Raw genomic sequence first — 15,394 nt, 5'->3', positions numbered from 1 at the left:
GCTGGGAGGGGCAGAGTGTGAGGCCTTCTGCTGGAGAGAAAGATAGAAGACTTGGTGCATTTCAGCTGTCTACTGCACTGAAACAGGCCACACTAAAGCTTAGCGGATTAAAATAGTAACCTCTTATTTCCTGTGATGGTGTGAGATGGATTGGCTTGGCTGACCGCATAGTGATTATATGAGTAAGATGCATTTAACCAGGCCCTTAGCTCAGACTGGAACACCCAGGATGTCTTCACTCATGTCTAGACCTCAGGTGGAGCAGGCTGGTTCTCACCACATGGTCTGCCATTATTCAGTAGCGTAGACTAAGCTTGCAGCTTCCCAGGTGTCTCAGTGGTAAAGAACCTGCCTGCCGATGCAGGAGACACTAGTTTGACCCTAGGTTGGGAAGATCCCCCGGAGAGGGAAATGGCCACCCACTCTAGTATTCTTGGCTGGGAAATCCCATGGACAGAGGAGCCCGGTGGGCTAGAGTCCATGGGGTTGCAAAGTCAGACATCACTTAGTGACCAAACAACAACAGAGTAAGCTTCTTTACACAGGAGCTAGACCCCATGAGAGCAAAAGCAGACTTTGTAAAGCCTGGGATTAGTGCAGCATCACTCCCACCACGTTGCGCTGGTCTAAGCAAGTCACTGAGCCTGGCTAGATTCCAAGGCTGGGAGAACGGGCTCTGCCTCTTGGTGGGGCAAGTAGTCTGCAGGTACAAGAGCAGAAAATGTGTTAGCAGCCATCTTTGTAGACAGCCTATGTGCAAAGAGATGGGTAGAGAAGTAAAATGATTTCTAAAAGGACCAAACAGTAGGATGGAATGGAACCTATATTTTTGGTACCAAGAATGCAATGCCACTGTCAGATTTCAGCCATTCGGTCATTTGATCTATCAATCACTTGTCCCTACCGAAAATGGATAGTGCATAGAAAAGGTATGCTGCTTGCTTTCCTGGATGGACCACCCAGCATGGAGTAACCATTGGAACCATGTTCCAAGGTCTAGTTCCAAACTAAAGTTTTTCAAACACATCACACAAAAACACACACACACAGGTCACAAAACTCAGATTGCCAATTTATTAATTTGACATTAGAAAATAGCTGCTAAGTAATTTAGAATATTGTGTTTTGTGATCAGGACAATTTTCTTTAGAAGTTGGACAATCTACTTGAAAATATAAATTCTTTTCAGAGGTTGTAAAAAGAGTACTGAAATCAGAATGGAGGAATTAGATTATCTTACTATGGTATTTGCTTCTATAAGGCTTGAAGGAAGTACGTGCCAAGTGGGCAATTGCCTAGATCTCCACAGGTTAAATCCAACCTGTGGCCCATTTGTGTATGAACTTTGAGCTAAGAATGAAATGTTATAAACAAAAACAGAGAAAAAAATACAAAAGAGACCACATGTGACCAGCAAAGCTTAAGATACACTTTCTGTGGTCCTTTACAGAAAAAGCACACCAAGCCCTGAGCTGGACAATTATTTGACAGAAGGAGCCCTCTGTTTCTCCTTGAACAGTTTAGGAACTGGATGTCACAAGCCAATAATGGGCTGAAATTAAGTTACTGAGTAGATATCAGGGCTGAATGCAATAGACTAGTGCTATGCTTTGAATATTTTAGTTTAAATCTAATAGCTAAGTAGTTTTCTGTTTTTTTTTTTTTAATTGCAATGTGTTGAGACTGAGATGAATACAATTCTTTGTTACAAAGTAGCATCCCATTCATGCTCCATTTTAATTTCCCAACTTCTGTTGATGCTAACATATCTAGATGAAGCAATGATGGTGATGATCAGTCAGTCAAGTCACTCAGTCATGTCCGACTCTGCGACCCCATGAATCGCAGCACACCAGGCCTCCCTGTCCATCACCAACTCCCGGAGTTCACTCAGACTCACATTCATCGAGTCAGTGATGCCATCCAGCCATCTCATCCTTTGTTGTCCCCTTCTCCTCCTGCCCCCAATCCCTCCCAGCATCACAGTCTTTTCCAATGAGTCAACTCTTCGCGTGAGGTTGCCAAAGTACTGAAGTTTCAGCTTTAGCATCAGTCCTTCCAAAGAATACCCAGGACTGATCTCCTTTAGAATGGACTGGTTGGATCTCCTTGCAGTCCAAGGGACTCTCAAGAATCTTCTCCAACACCACAGTTCAAAAGCATCAATTCTTCAGCACTCAGCTTTCTTCACAGTCCAACTCTCACATCCGTACATGACTACTGCAAAAACCATAGCCTTGACTAGAAAGACCTTTGTTGACAAAGTCATGTCTCTGCTTTTGAATATGCTATCTAGGTTGGTCATAACTTTCTTTCCAAGGAGTAAGCGTCTTTTAATTTCATGGCTGCAATTACCATCTGCAGTAATTTTGGAGCCCAAAAAAAACAAAGTCTGACACTGTTTCCACTGTTTCCCCATCTATTTCCCATGAAGTGATGGGACCAGATGCCATGATCTTCGTTTTCTGAATGTTGAGCTTTAAGCCAACTTTTTCACTCTCCTCTTTCACTTTCATCAGGAGGCTTTTTAGTTCCTCTTCACTTTCTGCCACAAGGGTGGTGTCATCTGCATATCTGAGGTTATTGATATTTCTCCCGGCAATCTTGATTCCAGCTTGTGCTTATGCTAAAGGATGAAAATGTAAAATGTCACACTTAAGAGTTTTATGACCCAGTCATTCAGAGAGACCATCCCTGAACTGGTTACTTGTCAGGATGGAACAAAATGATTTTAAGTTAAAAAAAAAAAAAATCAAGGCTGAAATGTTATAGATGGGATGAATTGTGTCCTCCAAATGTATATGCTGGGGTCCTAACCCCTAGGACTGCAGAATGTGACTGTATTTGGAGATAGGTCTTTAAAGAGGGAATTAAGCTAACATGAGGCCATTCTGGTGGGTCCCAGTCCAATACGACTGATGTCTTTATAAGAAGAGGGCATTTGAATACAGACACATACAGAGAAAAGAACATGTGAGGATACAGGAAAAGACAGCTGCCTATTAGCCAAGGGGAGAGGCCTCAGAAGAAGCCAACCCTGCTGACACCCTGATCTCGGACTTTAGAGTTTAGCACTGTGAGAAAACACATTTCCACTGTTCAAGTCATGCAGTTTATGATACTGTGTTATGGCAGTCCCAGAAAACAAATACAGAGAACTTTAGGAATATGCAATAGATCGCATGGAAAATCTCAGGGAACCTCTGTATATTGAATGTGTTGTTGTTGTTTAGTCACTAAGTCGTGTCCAACTCTTGCTGACCCCATGGACTGTAGCCCACCAGGCTCCTCTATCCACAGGATTTCCCAAGCAAGAATACTGGAGTGGGTTTCCATTTTCTCCTCCAGGGGAATCTTCCTGATCAGGGATTGAACCTGTTTCTCCTGAACTGCAGGTAGATTCTTTACCACTGAGTCACCTGAGAAGCTGACTTAAAGAGTAAATACTGTGTAATATGGCTCTGAGGAGTGAGTGGTGAGAGGATAGATTGGACACCCCAGTCCTGGGTTCTGTGCAAGGCAGAAGAGCCCTCCTGGGTGGTTGGAGGACCACAGGGACTAATAGGAGGAATGTGGGGAGCCTGGAGACTGCTAGCGAGGAGCACCGGTGTGCTGGCCTGCCTCCAGGCAGGGCGAAGAGAGGTCTGCTCTAGGGGTGCTGTGTCTCCTGTGACCACCTCAGCAAGTACCCCCAGCCCAAGCCAAGCAAATGCTCCAGCCCCGCTCACCCCATGGCACAGTGTTGCCCCCGTGCTGGGATGGCCATGACCAGGAGAAAACTCAAACTCAGATGCAGAAGCAACTTGGTCCCAGGGCAGAGCTGCGTGGGGCGGTGGTGGCTGCTGTTGACCCTTAGTCAAGCAGCTCCTCAGGAACCCAGATCTCTGACAGTGGCTGCTCTACCACAGCTCATCTCCTCAAACAGGCCGGAAGTCTATGCGGGCCCCACCTGTCGTAGCTTGAGGCTTCACAATAGGGCTGGAGAGGCAGGGGAACGTGGGTGCTGTGAGGGATAAAGGGGACTTGAACTCAAGCTGTGTCTGAGCAAAGCGAGGGACACAACTGCAGGTGTCTGCACAGGCAGCTCACCAGAGACAGCCTGGACCTTTGTCTGTGGCTGACATGAGCCAAGAGCTAGCTCAGCCCTGCTTCAGCGCTCTGGGGTGGGGGTCCCAGTGTGGGCAGAGGAGAAAGCACAAACTTAAAAGGGAATAAAGCCAGCTTGGGCCTGACCTTCAGGGCTTCTGCTCCAGTAGCGTGGGATCAGCTCCTGCCTTTCATGAGGCAGTGACAGCAACTGAGCAGATGGAATGTCCCACCTCATATCCAGCTCCAGCTCAAGCACCTCCATCTCCAAGCTCATCCCCCCACCAAGGTGATGGCTGCCAGAAGCCCCCAGACAAAAAGACACGCTTTGGCATTCGTGTCAGATTCAGCTCCCCTCCCCCCATAGCACTGGGCATGTGCGGTCTGTATAAGGATGTTCCCACATAAGAACACTCCCTCCTGACTGTAATAAGTAACTGTTTCACCTAAATGCCTAGAGGCAGAGAAAGTTAAGCAAAATCAAAAGGCAGGGGAACTACTCTGAATTAAAAGAGCAAGAGAAAAATCCCTGAAAAAAAAATAATAATCTAGAAATAAACAATCCGCCAGATCAAGAATTCAAAGCATTGGTAGTAAAAATACTAACTGAACTGGGGAAAAGAATAGATGTACATGATGGGAACTAGAACATATAAAAGAGACCAAATCGTAAGTGAAGAATTCAATAGATGCTATCAAAAATCACTAGAAGGAATGGCTAGCAGAATGAGTGATACAGAAAAATGCTTAACTGACCTAGAAGACACAGTAATGGAATTCATCAAATCAGAACACCAAAAAGAAAAGCAAATGTTAAAAAATGAAAGTAGTTTATTAAGAGATCTCTGGAATAATACTAAGTGTATCAACATTCACCCATGGGGTCACAAAGAGACAGTCACGACTGAGCACACACAGACACATCAACACCCACAGTATAGGGTCCCAGAAGGAGGAGAGAGAGGAGAGGATTGAAAATGTATTTGAGCAAACTGTGGTTTCCCAAACCCGAAGAAGGAAATGGACACTCGGGTACAGGAAGCACAGAGTCCCAAACAAGATGAACCCAAATAGAGCCACACCAAGACATATCATAATTAAAATAGCACAAGTTAAAGAAAAAGAGAAAATTCTAAAGGAAGCAAGACAGAAACAAAGAGGCTTATACAATGGAACCCCCATAAGTCTATCAGCTGATTTCTCTACAGAAAAACCTACAATCTAGGATACTGTATCCAGCATGATTATCATTTAGAACAGAAGAAATAAAGAATTTTGCAGATAAGCAAAAGCTAAAAGAGTTCATCTATACTAAACCAACCCTAAAAGAAATGTTAAAGATCTTCTCTAAGTGGAAAAGAAGTAAGAATTTATATAAAGGGAAAATCCCAATAGAAAAGACAAAAATATAATAAGGACTGAGAATCAGCCACTTAATAAGCCAATATGAAGCTTAAAAGACAAAAAACTGTAAAAGCAACTACAATAAACAAGGGATAGATATGAAGATGTAACATACAACATCAAAAACACAAAATGTGGGGGAGGGAGTAAAAATGTAGCTCTTTTAGAATGTGTCTGAACTTAAATGACTACCAGTTTAAAACAAGTGGGTATAGTTATAAATCAACATATATGAATTCCATGGGAAACACATATCAAAAACTTACAATAGACACACAAAGATAGAAAGAAAGGAACACATTGTGTAGCATAAGCAGCCCACGGGGAAGCTATTCATTAAGACAGTGGCAGGTCTATTTCCGCAACATTGTGCTGTTAATAAAACAGCACAAAATTGAAGAAAGTCATAATGATCACAGTTTAAGAGTCACCCATCTTGATCGCTTATTTCCAGCATTCTTCTCTGCTTTCTTTCTGTAAAAATCGTCATAGAGCATCTAATACCTCTGATCTCCATTTTCTCCATTATTCTTCTCATTTCTGGGCTCCCCATGCTTCAGTTGGCTCTTACAAGAATTTTGCTGAGGCACCCTCCTTTTCAAGTGGCTTGTCTGTTTCCGCAAGAGTCCTTAAAATCACACCTGCTACAAGTCCACTTGCCCTAAATTAGATATTTTTAGTGACTTCCCTGTATGCATCCTATTTCATTTCTCTTCACTTTCTCCTAATTTCAGCAATTCATTCCCACATTTTTGGGGGCATATAAATAATTAAGAAGCTCACCGAAATTTCCAAAATGTCAAATCCAAAGGATATACTTGAGTGTTTGTCTGATCTGACTTTTCTTTGAGACAGCTTTCCACATAATATTGAATCCTTTCTCCTGGCTTTCCTACTTCCCTGGGTGAGTCTTCGTTTTCCGTTCTCCAGGACTTGCTGAACATCACAGCCACTGTGTTGTCTGATGTTGAATTTAAGCACCTGGGTGTTTCACCTCCTTCTCAAATTCACAGTGGCCAAAGCCAGCATCATTATCTCCCTGTTTTAACTGCCTCCACCCATCAAGTCAGAAAATGTGGGTATCACCATCTCTCTCCCCAACAGCTAATAAGACTTCTGCATGGCCATGACCCTTGCCCAAGCCCTCATCATCCCAAGTTACCTTTCTCCCAGTCTCTAGTCTTTCCAACATCACCTTTCCCTTCACTCCATCTTCTCCCCTCACTGCCAACTCTATGATTTTCTGAAAATGTAAATATGATTCTCTGACATTCTTGCTTTCAACCCTTCAATGTCTTCAGATCTCTACAGCAGAGCTTCTCAAACATCAGTATGACTCAATCACCCAGGAGTTTGTTAAAATGTGACTTTGATGGGGTGGGGACATAGCCGGCTCCCTGCGCTGCTATAGCTCCTTGGATTACACTTTGAGTAGAAAGAGTTCCAAGTTCATGTCCAAATCCCACAGCCCCTACAGTCTGGTTCCTGCTTGACATGACATCTGTGACCCCTGACCTTGCCCAGGAATTACGTGTCAAACCTTAGTCACTTCAAACCTTCATTCTACCTCGATCCAGGGACCCTCAGAGTTTCTAGATACATTTCCCATTTCTTTTGTCTGCCAGTGAAATAAGCACCAGCTGGGGATTAGTCCATATTCAAAAGATAAAAATCAGATAAAATTTCCATAATAGCAGGGCAATACATGTTTTACAAGCTCTTTAGTGTGAAATGGTTCAATAATATCACATTTGTTTCAAACTTCTTAGCAATTCACCTTTGGGTCTTTACCACAGTAATCTTTTTTTTTCTTAATGAAAATCTCACTAAAATTTTCATGAGGCTAGTGGTAAGAGAACAGAACTATATTGAATCTTATAAAAAATACATTATACATCTTCTTCTAGATATTGTTTTAATATTTTCATGAGATGATCAATTGCTTATCTTCATTCTAGCTTTATAGTTTCTTTTGCTTTTATTATTAAAAGTATCTAAAAAAAGGTAGATTAAAATACATTCGGCTGCTTGACCAGAGTTGAACATACTTTCCTAACACCATGAATGTTGGGAAGCAATGAGTTTTTTAAATTTTTTGTTGGAGTATAGTTGACTTACAATGTTGTGTTAGTTTCAAGTGTACAGCAAACCTTTTTCAGTTATATATACATATATATATATATATATACACACATATATATGCACTTGTGCATGTGAGTGCTAAGTCACTTCAGTTGTGCTGCACTCTGCGCAACCCTACGAACTGTAGCCTGCCAGGCTCCTCTGTCCATGGGATTCTCCAGACAAGAATACTGGAGTGGGTTGCCATGCCCTCCTCCAGGGGCTCTTCCCGACCCAGGGATTGAACCTTGCGGCTCCTGAATTGGCAGATAGGTTCTTTACCACTAGCGCCACCTGGGAAGCTTATACACACATACCTTCTTTTTCAGATTCTTTTTCATTATAAGTTATTATAAGATACTGAGCGTAGTTCCCTGTGTATTACAGTATGTCCTTATTAGTTACCTATTATATATAAAGTAGTGTATATGTGTTAATCCCAACCTCTTAATTTATGTGACAAAAAATTAACTTCCTTGTTCCTTGAGCCCAGAACAGAACCTATTATAGAAAAAAATCTCGCATCACCTAGTTGAGCCGTTAGGTTCAGCCTCATCTCTTCCCAAGTCTAGCAACACAACCCAACACTTTATATTAGTCGTGAAAACTGCTGAGCTGTCTTTACACACATCTGTACTTTTGCATATGCTACTTGATTGGTTAAAATTCCCTTTCCCACTTCTGTAGCTAACTCATCCTGATCTTTCAGAACTAGGTCAAACATCACCTGGATCAGGAAGCCTGAGGGGCTGGCCTTAGCTGAGCTAGCTTCTTACCGAGTTACCTATGAGGACCACCATTTGTAATGTGGAAAATCTGATTTGTCTGCATGATCCCAGTCCCCACTCCGTTAAGAGGCAGAGACCTCGTATGTCCCGCGCCTGCTGGCACAGTGTTGAATCACATGGTGCTTGTGGTAGACAGAAGAATGCCCTCTCCTCTCAAAGATATTCATATCTTTGTCTCTTGCACCAGCTTTCCATTGGTTAAAGGGACTTTGCAAATAGAACTCATGATCTTAAAATGGAGTTTTTCCGAAATTATTGTCTGGGTGGATCCAATGTAGCCACAAGGATCCTTCTAAGAGGAAAGATGTGTCAGAGTCAGAGAAAGAGACATGAGGTTGAGTGATACAGCCTGGAGCTAAGGCCTGTGCAAGCTGAAAAAGGCAAAAAAAAAAAAAAAAAAATCTCCAAAAGTCAACAGAAAGGAATGCCAACACCTAGATTTTGGTGGGTGAGACCCATTTTGGATTTCTGACCTCCTGAACTCTAAGATGGGTTTCCCAGTTTGTGCTAAAGACCTGCCTGCCAATGCAGAAGACTCATGAGACATGGGTTCGATCCCTGGGTTGGGAAGGTCCTCTAGAGGAGGGAATGGCAACCCACTCCAGTATTCTTGCCTAGAGAATCCATGAACAGAGGAGCCTGGTGGGCTACAGTCCAGATCGCAAAGAGTCAGACGTGACTGAAGGTTCTTAGCACACATGCACAACCTCTTTGAAAATCAGATTTTCAACATTACAGATGGTGGAAAGTCCTCATAGGTAACTCACTAAGAAGCTAGCTCAGCTAAGGGTCTGATTCAGTCATCAGACTGTCCAGGCAGCCCAATGGTTAAGACTCTGAGCTTCCAATGCAATGCAAGGGGCACAGGTTCAATTCCTAATTAGGGAACTAAGATCCTACATGCTGCTCCCGTATGCCAGCACCGTGCTGCCAAAAAAAAAGTATTTGTGTTATTTTAAGCCACTACATTTGGGTGATTTGCTACAGCAGCAAAAGGAAACTAATACAGTGCTCAATCGATGTTCTTTCACAGAACGCAGGAATAGAAAAGTGCCTCTGGGCTCAGCTCCTCGATTTTGTGCTCTGTCTGTCTCCTCTTTCTCCCTGAGCTGCAGGCGAAGGTGCACATGATGGCTCCAGGACCTCAGCAAGATACCTTTCACACGCAGAGGTTTACTGCACACCCCTACCACTATTCCCAGCCCCACCCCGCCCCCACTGTGTTCTGTTGATCCAGCTGGGGCAGGGCTGGGAGGGGAATAATGAAGGGCTTATGTAATACACTGTCACTCCACTAAAATGCAAAGTCCTGCTTCATCAAATATTTCCTGTCACCTAGTGGTGCAGGCCCCGTGGTTGGTGCTGTAGGAAATCTATTTGGTTTCTAGTTTAAGATTCTCTAGCACTCTTTGAAACTGCAACAAGGTAAATTCAAGCATACTACTGCTGTTGATCCCCCACCCTCCACCGGGTCTCTCCATGCTCCTCTTCTCCCCCAGGAACGCAGGACGGCTTACCTCCCTGGAGAACCTAGGTTTCTTGACTCTCTTAGGTTAATCTTCTGAAATACTGCAAAAATTACCCCTCCTTAGGCCTTTATTTCCAATGTAAGGCATGAAAAAGACCTTTTTTTGAAAGGTAGCTTTCCTTTTCACAGCTGTCTGCATAAATCTTTTAATTGCAATGGTGATGGTTAAAATGCAAGAGACGAAGTCCACTCTGTAACTTGCATTCAGTCATCAGGCCTCTAGGTGTCGCCACCACCCAAGTCCTGTTATCAGAGGGCGCTGGCCCTGCACAGAGGAACTCAGTGTTCAGTATTGTTTCAAGATTATTCAGGAAAAAAAAATGCGTAAAGTATACATTATATATATTATACATACAGTGTATGGGTTTCCCTAGTGGCTCAGATGGTAAAGAATCTGCCTGCAACATGGGAGACCTGGGTAAGACCCCTGGGTTGGGAAGATCCCCTGGAAATGGAAATGGCACCCACTCCAGTATTCTTGCCTGGATTCCAGAGAAGCCTGACAGGCTACAGTCCATGGAGCCACAAAGAGTCTGACATAACTGAGCAACTAACACTTCCAATATACAGTGTATATATTTGCGTCTATATTACACATATAACAAATTTTTTGGCCTAGATCTTATATACATATAAAAAACATTGGCATTTTCCTCCACCCCATTCCAGCTCTAGTTTTCTGAGCAAAATTCAAATAAGAGAGTAAAAGTGGTACAGTGGTAAAGAATCCACCTGCCAATGCAGGAGACTCAAGAGACACAGGTTCGATCACTGGGTCAGGAAGATCCCCTGGAGGAGAAAATGGCGACCCGCTCCAGTATTCTTGCTTGGAGAATATCATGGACAGAGGAGCCTGGAGGGCCGCAGTCCATGGGGTCACAAAGAGTTGGACATGTCTGAGCACATACACATACAAGAAAGTAAATGATGTACCTGGCTACTTTGAAATTTTATTCTTTTGTTCTGTTTTCCACATTAGCACTGGAACATCCTGGATTTTGACTATCAAAATATTCATTAAAGATGCACCCAGTTCTATAGATACATACAAAAAATTGTTCATTTCATATAGCACGGTCAGTGTTTTCCCTTCCTCTGGAGTCTCATCTGTTTTTGGAGACTACTGTGAGTTGGTTTTCAAAGCAAGTGCAAAGCAGCAAACAGGAAAGAATGGAGGCACTTAGAGTTCTAAAAATACTCCAAAATGTCACTTTTGCTGCTGCTGCTGCTACGTCGCTTCAGTCGTGTCCGACTCTGTGTGATCCCATAGACGGCAGCCCACCAGGCTCCCCTGTCCCTGGGATTCTCCAGGCAAGAACACTGGAGTGGGTTGCCATTTCCTTCTCCAATGCATGAAAGTGAAAAATGAAAGTGAAGTCGCTCAGTCGTGACTGACCCTTAGCATGGACTGCAGCCTACCAGGCTCCTCCATCCATGGGATTTTCCAGGCAAGAGTACTGCAGTGGGGTGCCATTGCCTTCGCCATTAATGTTCAGTTCTTTCCCATTCTGAAGGTTTAAGCTTACGTATTTGTACGTATATGGTATGTGGAATCTGAAATAAGAATGCTGGGTGGGTGAATTCAGAAGGGTTCAGAAGAGTTGCAAGTCTGCCTTCCAATTCCGCTCCTCTGTGATCTTAAGAAGGTTTTCTCTAAGTAGCCACTTCAATTTGAAAACATATGACAAACTTCTACAAAAACGAGCAGTTCAGTTGTTCTACTTTTCCTCTTTACGCTGAAACTTGCCTCCTTTGTTCCCCAGTCTTTATTTACACCATGGCAGGGCTACGGCTTCTGTGGTTTTGCTGGTCACTCTCACCCTAGGATTTCTCTTGCTCCTGACTCTGTAATTATTGCATTTTATTTCTAATAGCTGATGTAGGTCACATTTCATAGGCTAGGCCAAGACAAATAATTAGAAAGAACATTGTGTTTAAAGATATTTCTTGCCTCTCCTTTTTTTAAAAATGAAGGTTTGGTAGAACTAGAAACTGAGACAAATCTCCATCAAGACCTGTATGTGTGTATGTGTATACATGTGCACACGCACACACACACACATACACGCGTGTGCATGCACACAGACATAAATAAATCCACATCTTACATTTCAGATTCAGACAGCCATTTTCTGAGAACTTTGAATATAACCAAAGCTATTGTTAGGCAAAGAACTTTGACTGTAATCAAGGTTATTGTAAGACAAGAGAACATGCTGTTTTTATCATCCACCCCCTTGTTCTACCTAAGAAAAATACTGAACAGCAGTGAGCTCATATTAAGGCCTATGTCTAGTTACTGCTCAACTGGCAGATTTCTGTCAGGCTTCTAAAAGCAATTCACATTGATTTCTGACTTTGGAGCTAAAATTAATAAGGAGCCCAGGAAGGCCAGGGTTTTTCCTTGAACAGAGAAACAACCCAAAGGCTATGTTAGTGAATGAATTGGCTGTGCTCATGAAGTCTTGTTGTTTTAAAGTGTGTATATAAAAGAATAGCAACCAAATTGAAAAGGTGGGGCAAACTACTACATATAGAATGGATGAACAACAAAGTCCCATTGTATAACACAGGGAGTTCAGTATCCCGTGATAAACCATAGCAGAAAAGAAAATGAAAAAAGAATGTATACATGTCTATAACCAAATCACTTTGCTATACAGCAGAAATTAACACAACACTGTAAATCAGGTAAACTTCAATAAAATAAACATTTTTTAAAATTGAGAAAGTGAATAATTACACAATGAAAGTACCAAATTTGGGTCTGCTTCCATTGTAAGTCAACAGTGACTCTTCTACTTGACTACTGGGGAAATCAGAATGTTTACTTAATACTTTTGTAAAGTAATAAGGTCTCAAACCTCCCTGGCATACCTAATAACAGCTGACAAGTCTGGGCATGTGGGTAAAGGAAATTAATTCCCGGAACTAACACCAATGTTACCACTGATTTACTGACACCTATGAAATCTACACCATACAATCTAAGAATTAAAAGAGTGCAGAGGATGCCCAGGGCAGCTCCTCAGCACCCCAGAAATCTTTTCTACAGGTGGGCTTTCTACCACCAACAGTGACTTCAAAGCGGTAAGCTCCTGAACGACAGAGCCACATCGGAAGTTACTTTTCTACTCCCAACAAAGTCCAGAACGGTGCTGGTACTATGAATATCTGTTACTCTTGATTTAGTAAATATGGCTTGATGGCACACAAACCCCTCCAGTACTGTTGAGCAACTGAATCCAAAGACAAGCATTCCAGCAGCCAGCTGAGAAAGGCATTGGGAAGGAGCATAGAATCCTGGACAGGTCATCTCGTGAAGCCAATTACTTTCTCAGTAAAATTAATTTTTCTTTCACTTCAGGCCCACTTAAAAGTTAATAAAGGAAGGCTATCTGGCAGGATAATCTATCTCTCCTTTACCCATCCGCTTAATCACTAGCCACCATGGACTGCAAGTCTGGGAAAGCACCTAATCATTGGATTTAATTGGACCTGGCACCTACCGTTTCCTAATAACTTTTTCTGCCTTGTCTTCCATTAGAGGTAGATCTTTTAGGGTGAGTAAATAGGTCAGACTTTACAAAGAGTCTTTTCAATTTTCTGCTTACCACAGGAGTAAATTAAAAACAAAAAGAGAAACAGCCCTAAGCTATGTCCTTTATGCAAGTATTAGGTTCTTGGTATTTATTGTTAGGGAATTCAAGAGAAATTCTAGTGCTAGGCCAAGATCAATGCTCTAAAAATAGGTTGACGTATATCCTCTAAAGAACTGATTACTTGAGGAGTCACTTCTAGAAACTTTAAATATATTTCTCAGCATCATGTTTTTTTTTTTTCCTTTAAATTAAATTTAAACAGCTTTATAAAACTGAGAACCACAAAGTAAGGATGACTGGAAATCAGGTTTACATCCTGAGCTTCACATCCTCCTGTAACATTTGTGCTTTTGACAAGACGCTCACCAGCTTAGTTAGCAACTGAGTGGCCAGCTTTCCAAATTTGACAGCCAGGCCTCAAGTACTGCTTGGGATGCAGATTTTCACTTAAATTACCAGGTTACTTCACAAAACACGGATCATCCTTTGTTCTTAATGAACATGTGTAATTCTAGATGAGAAGTTATGACAAAGAGAATCCTTTTATGATATGTGCCAGCTATCACCGTATTGTGTCTTAGCTCCAAATTCACCTGCAACACATGTTCTGTAAGGATGGACAGAACTCCTGTGAGCATCTTCCCATCACAGTGAGCACGCTGTTCCACTTGTTCAGACAGAAGGTGCCGGAGGGACGATGTAGGAGGAAGGAGGTGCTCCTGTGAGGCTGCAACACGGTGGGTCAGTGGGTGGGTTCTGATGGCGCTGCTTTAGCTCCGGGTCCTAGAACATGAGGTGTCTCGGGGAACTTGCAGCTCTGGCCTGGCCATGCTCACTTTGTGCTCCCACCACCCGCCCCAGCCCCATGCAGGAGGAGGTGTTTGCTTCCTGTTGCCAAGCAACCGTAGGCCAGTCCTGCCCAGGGAAACCTGTTAACTTCTCCGCCAACCTGCCAACTGTAAATACTTTTCCAACAAACTCTGAAGCCCAACCTCCCTTCCTCCCAAGTTTGTCCTTCCTTAGACGCTCTCCCTCAGCCACAGGGTAAAATGCAGTTTTCTCATATCTGAGAGTCACCCTTTCATCAAAGTGTAATAATTCTCGACATTTAACTTCCCTTGTTTAATCACCGAGTGGTGTGTATCTTCTGATTGGTCACAGTCTGATACAACACATTTCCCACTTCACAACCAGTAATTGTCAGCAGAAAAGACACAAGGCATCAAAGCTACTAGTGACACAGTAAGAAAACAATTCAACTTTTCAGTACCTGGTCATACATTTAATTATCCAATACACCATTAACACATGCTAATAAGCCATGTATTTCACTGTAAACTATTACATAACAAATTTACTGTATACAAGTAAAAAAGAGGATATATATGTAATTCCACTCTCTTAATACAAAGCTGACCCATGCCAAATAATATAAGATAAAAAAAAATGAAAAAAAGCTTTTGAGATACTAAAAAGTATACATTTATGCTCCCAGATAAGGTACAAAGAGCACTGTGCTGTGCTGTGCTCAATCGTGTCCGATTCTCTGTGACCCTATGGACCATAGCCCACCAGGCTCCTCAGTCCAAGGGTTTTCCAGGCAAGAATATAGGAGTGGGTTGCCACTTTCTCTTCCAGGGTATCTTCCCAACCCATGGATCAAACCCACATCTCCTGCACTGCAGGCACATTCTTTACTGCTGAGCCACCAGGGAAGCGGGTACAAAGAGCACTATATCATATAAATGTAAATATCTGTACAGGTACCAATGTAGGTATCAACAAACTCCACATGATAATATAAATGATATGGATCTGGTTTAATAACATCATGTTTGAGTTTGACTGGTGATTATGCCACTTCT

The sequence above is a fragment of the Bos indicus genome, chromosome 9, assembly GCF_029378745.1.
Source record: "Bos indicus isolate NIAB-ARS_2022 breed Sahiwal x Tharparkar chromosome 9, NIAB-ARS_B.indTharparkar_mat_pri_1.0, whole genome shotgun sequence".
Taxonomy (NCBI): Eukaryota; Metazoa; Chordata; class Mammalia; order Artiodactyla; family Bovidae; genus Bos; species Bos indicus.
This window is presented reverse-complemented; position numbering follows the sequence as displayed.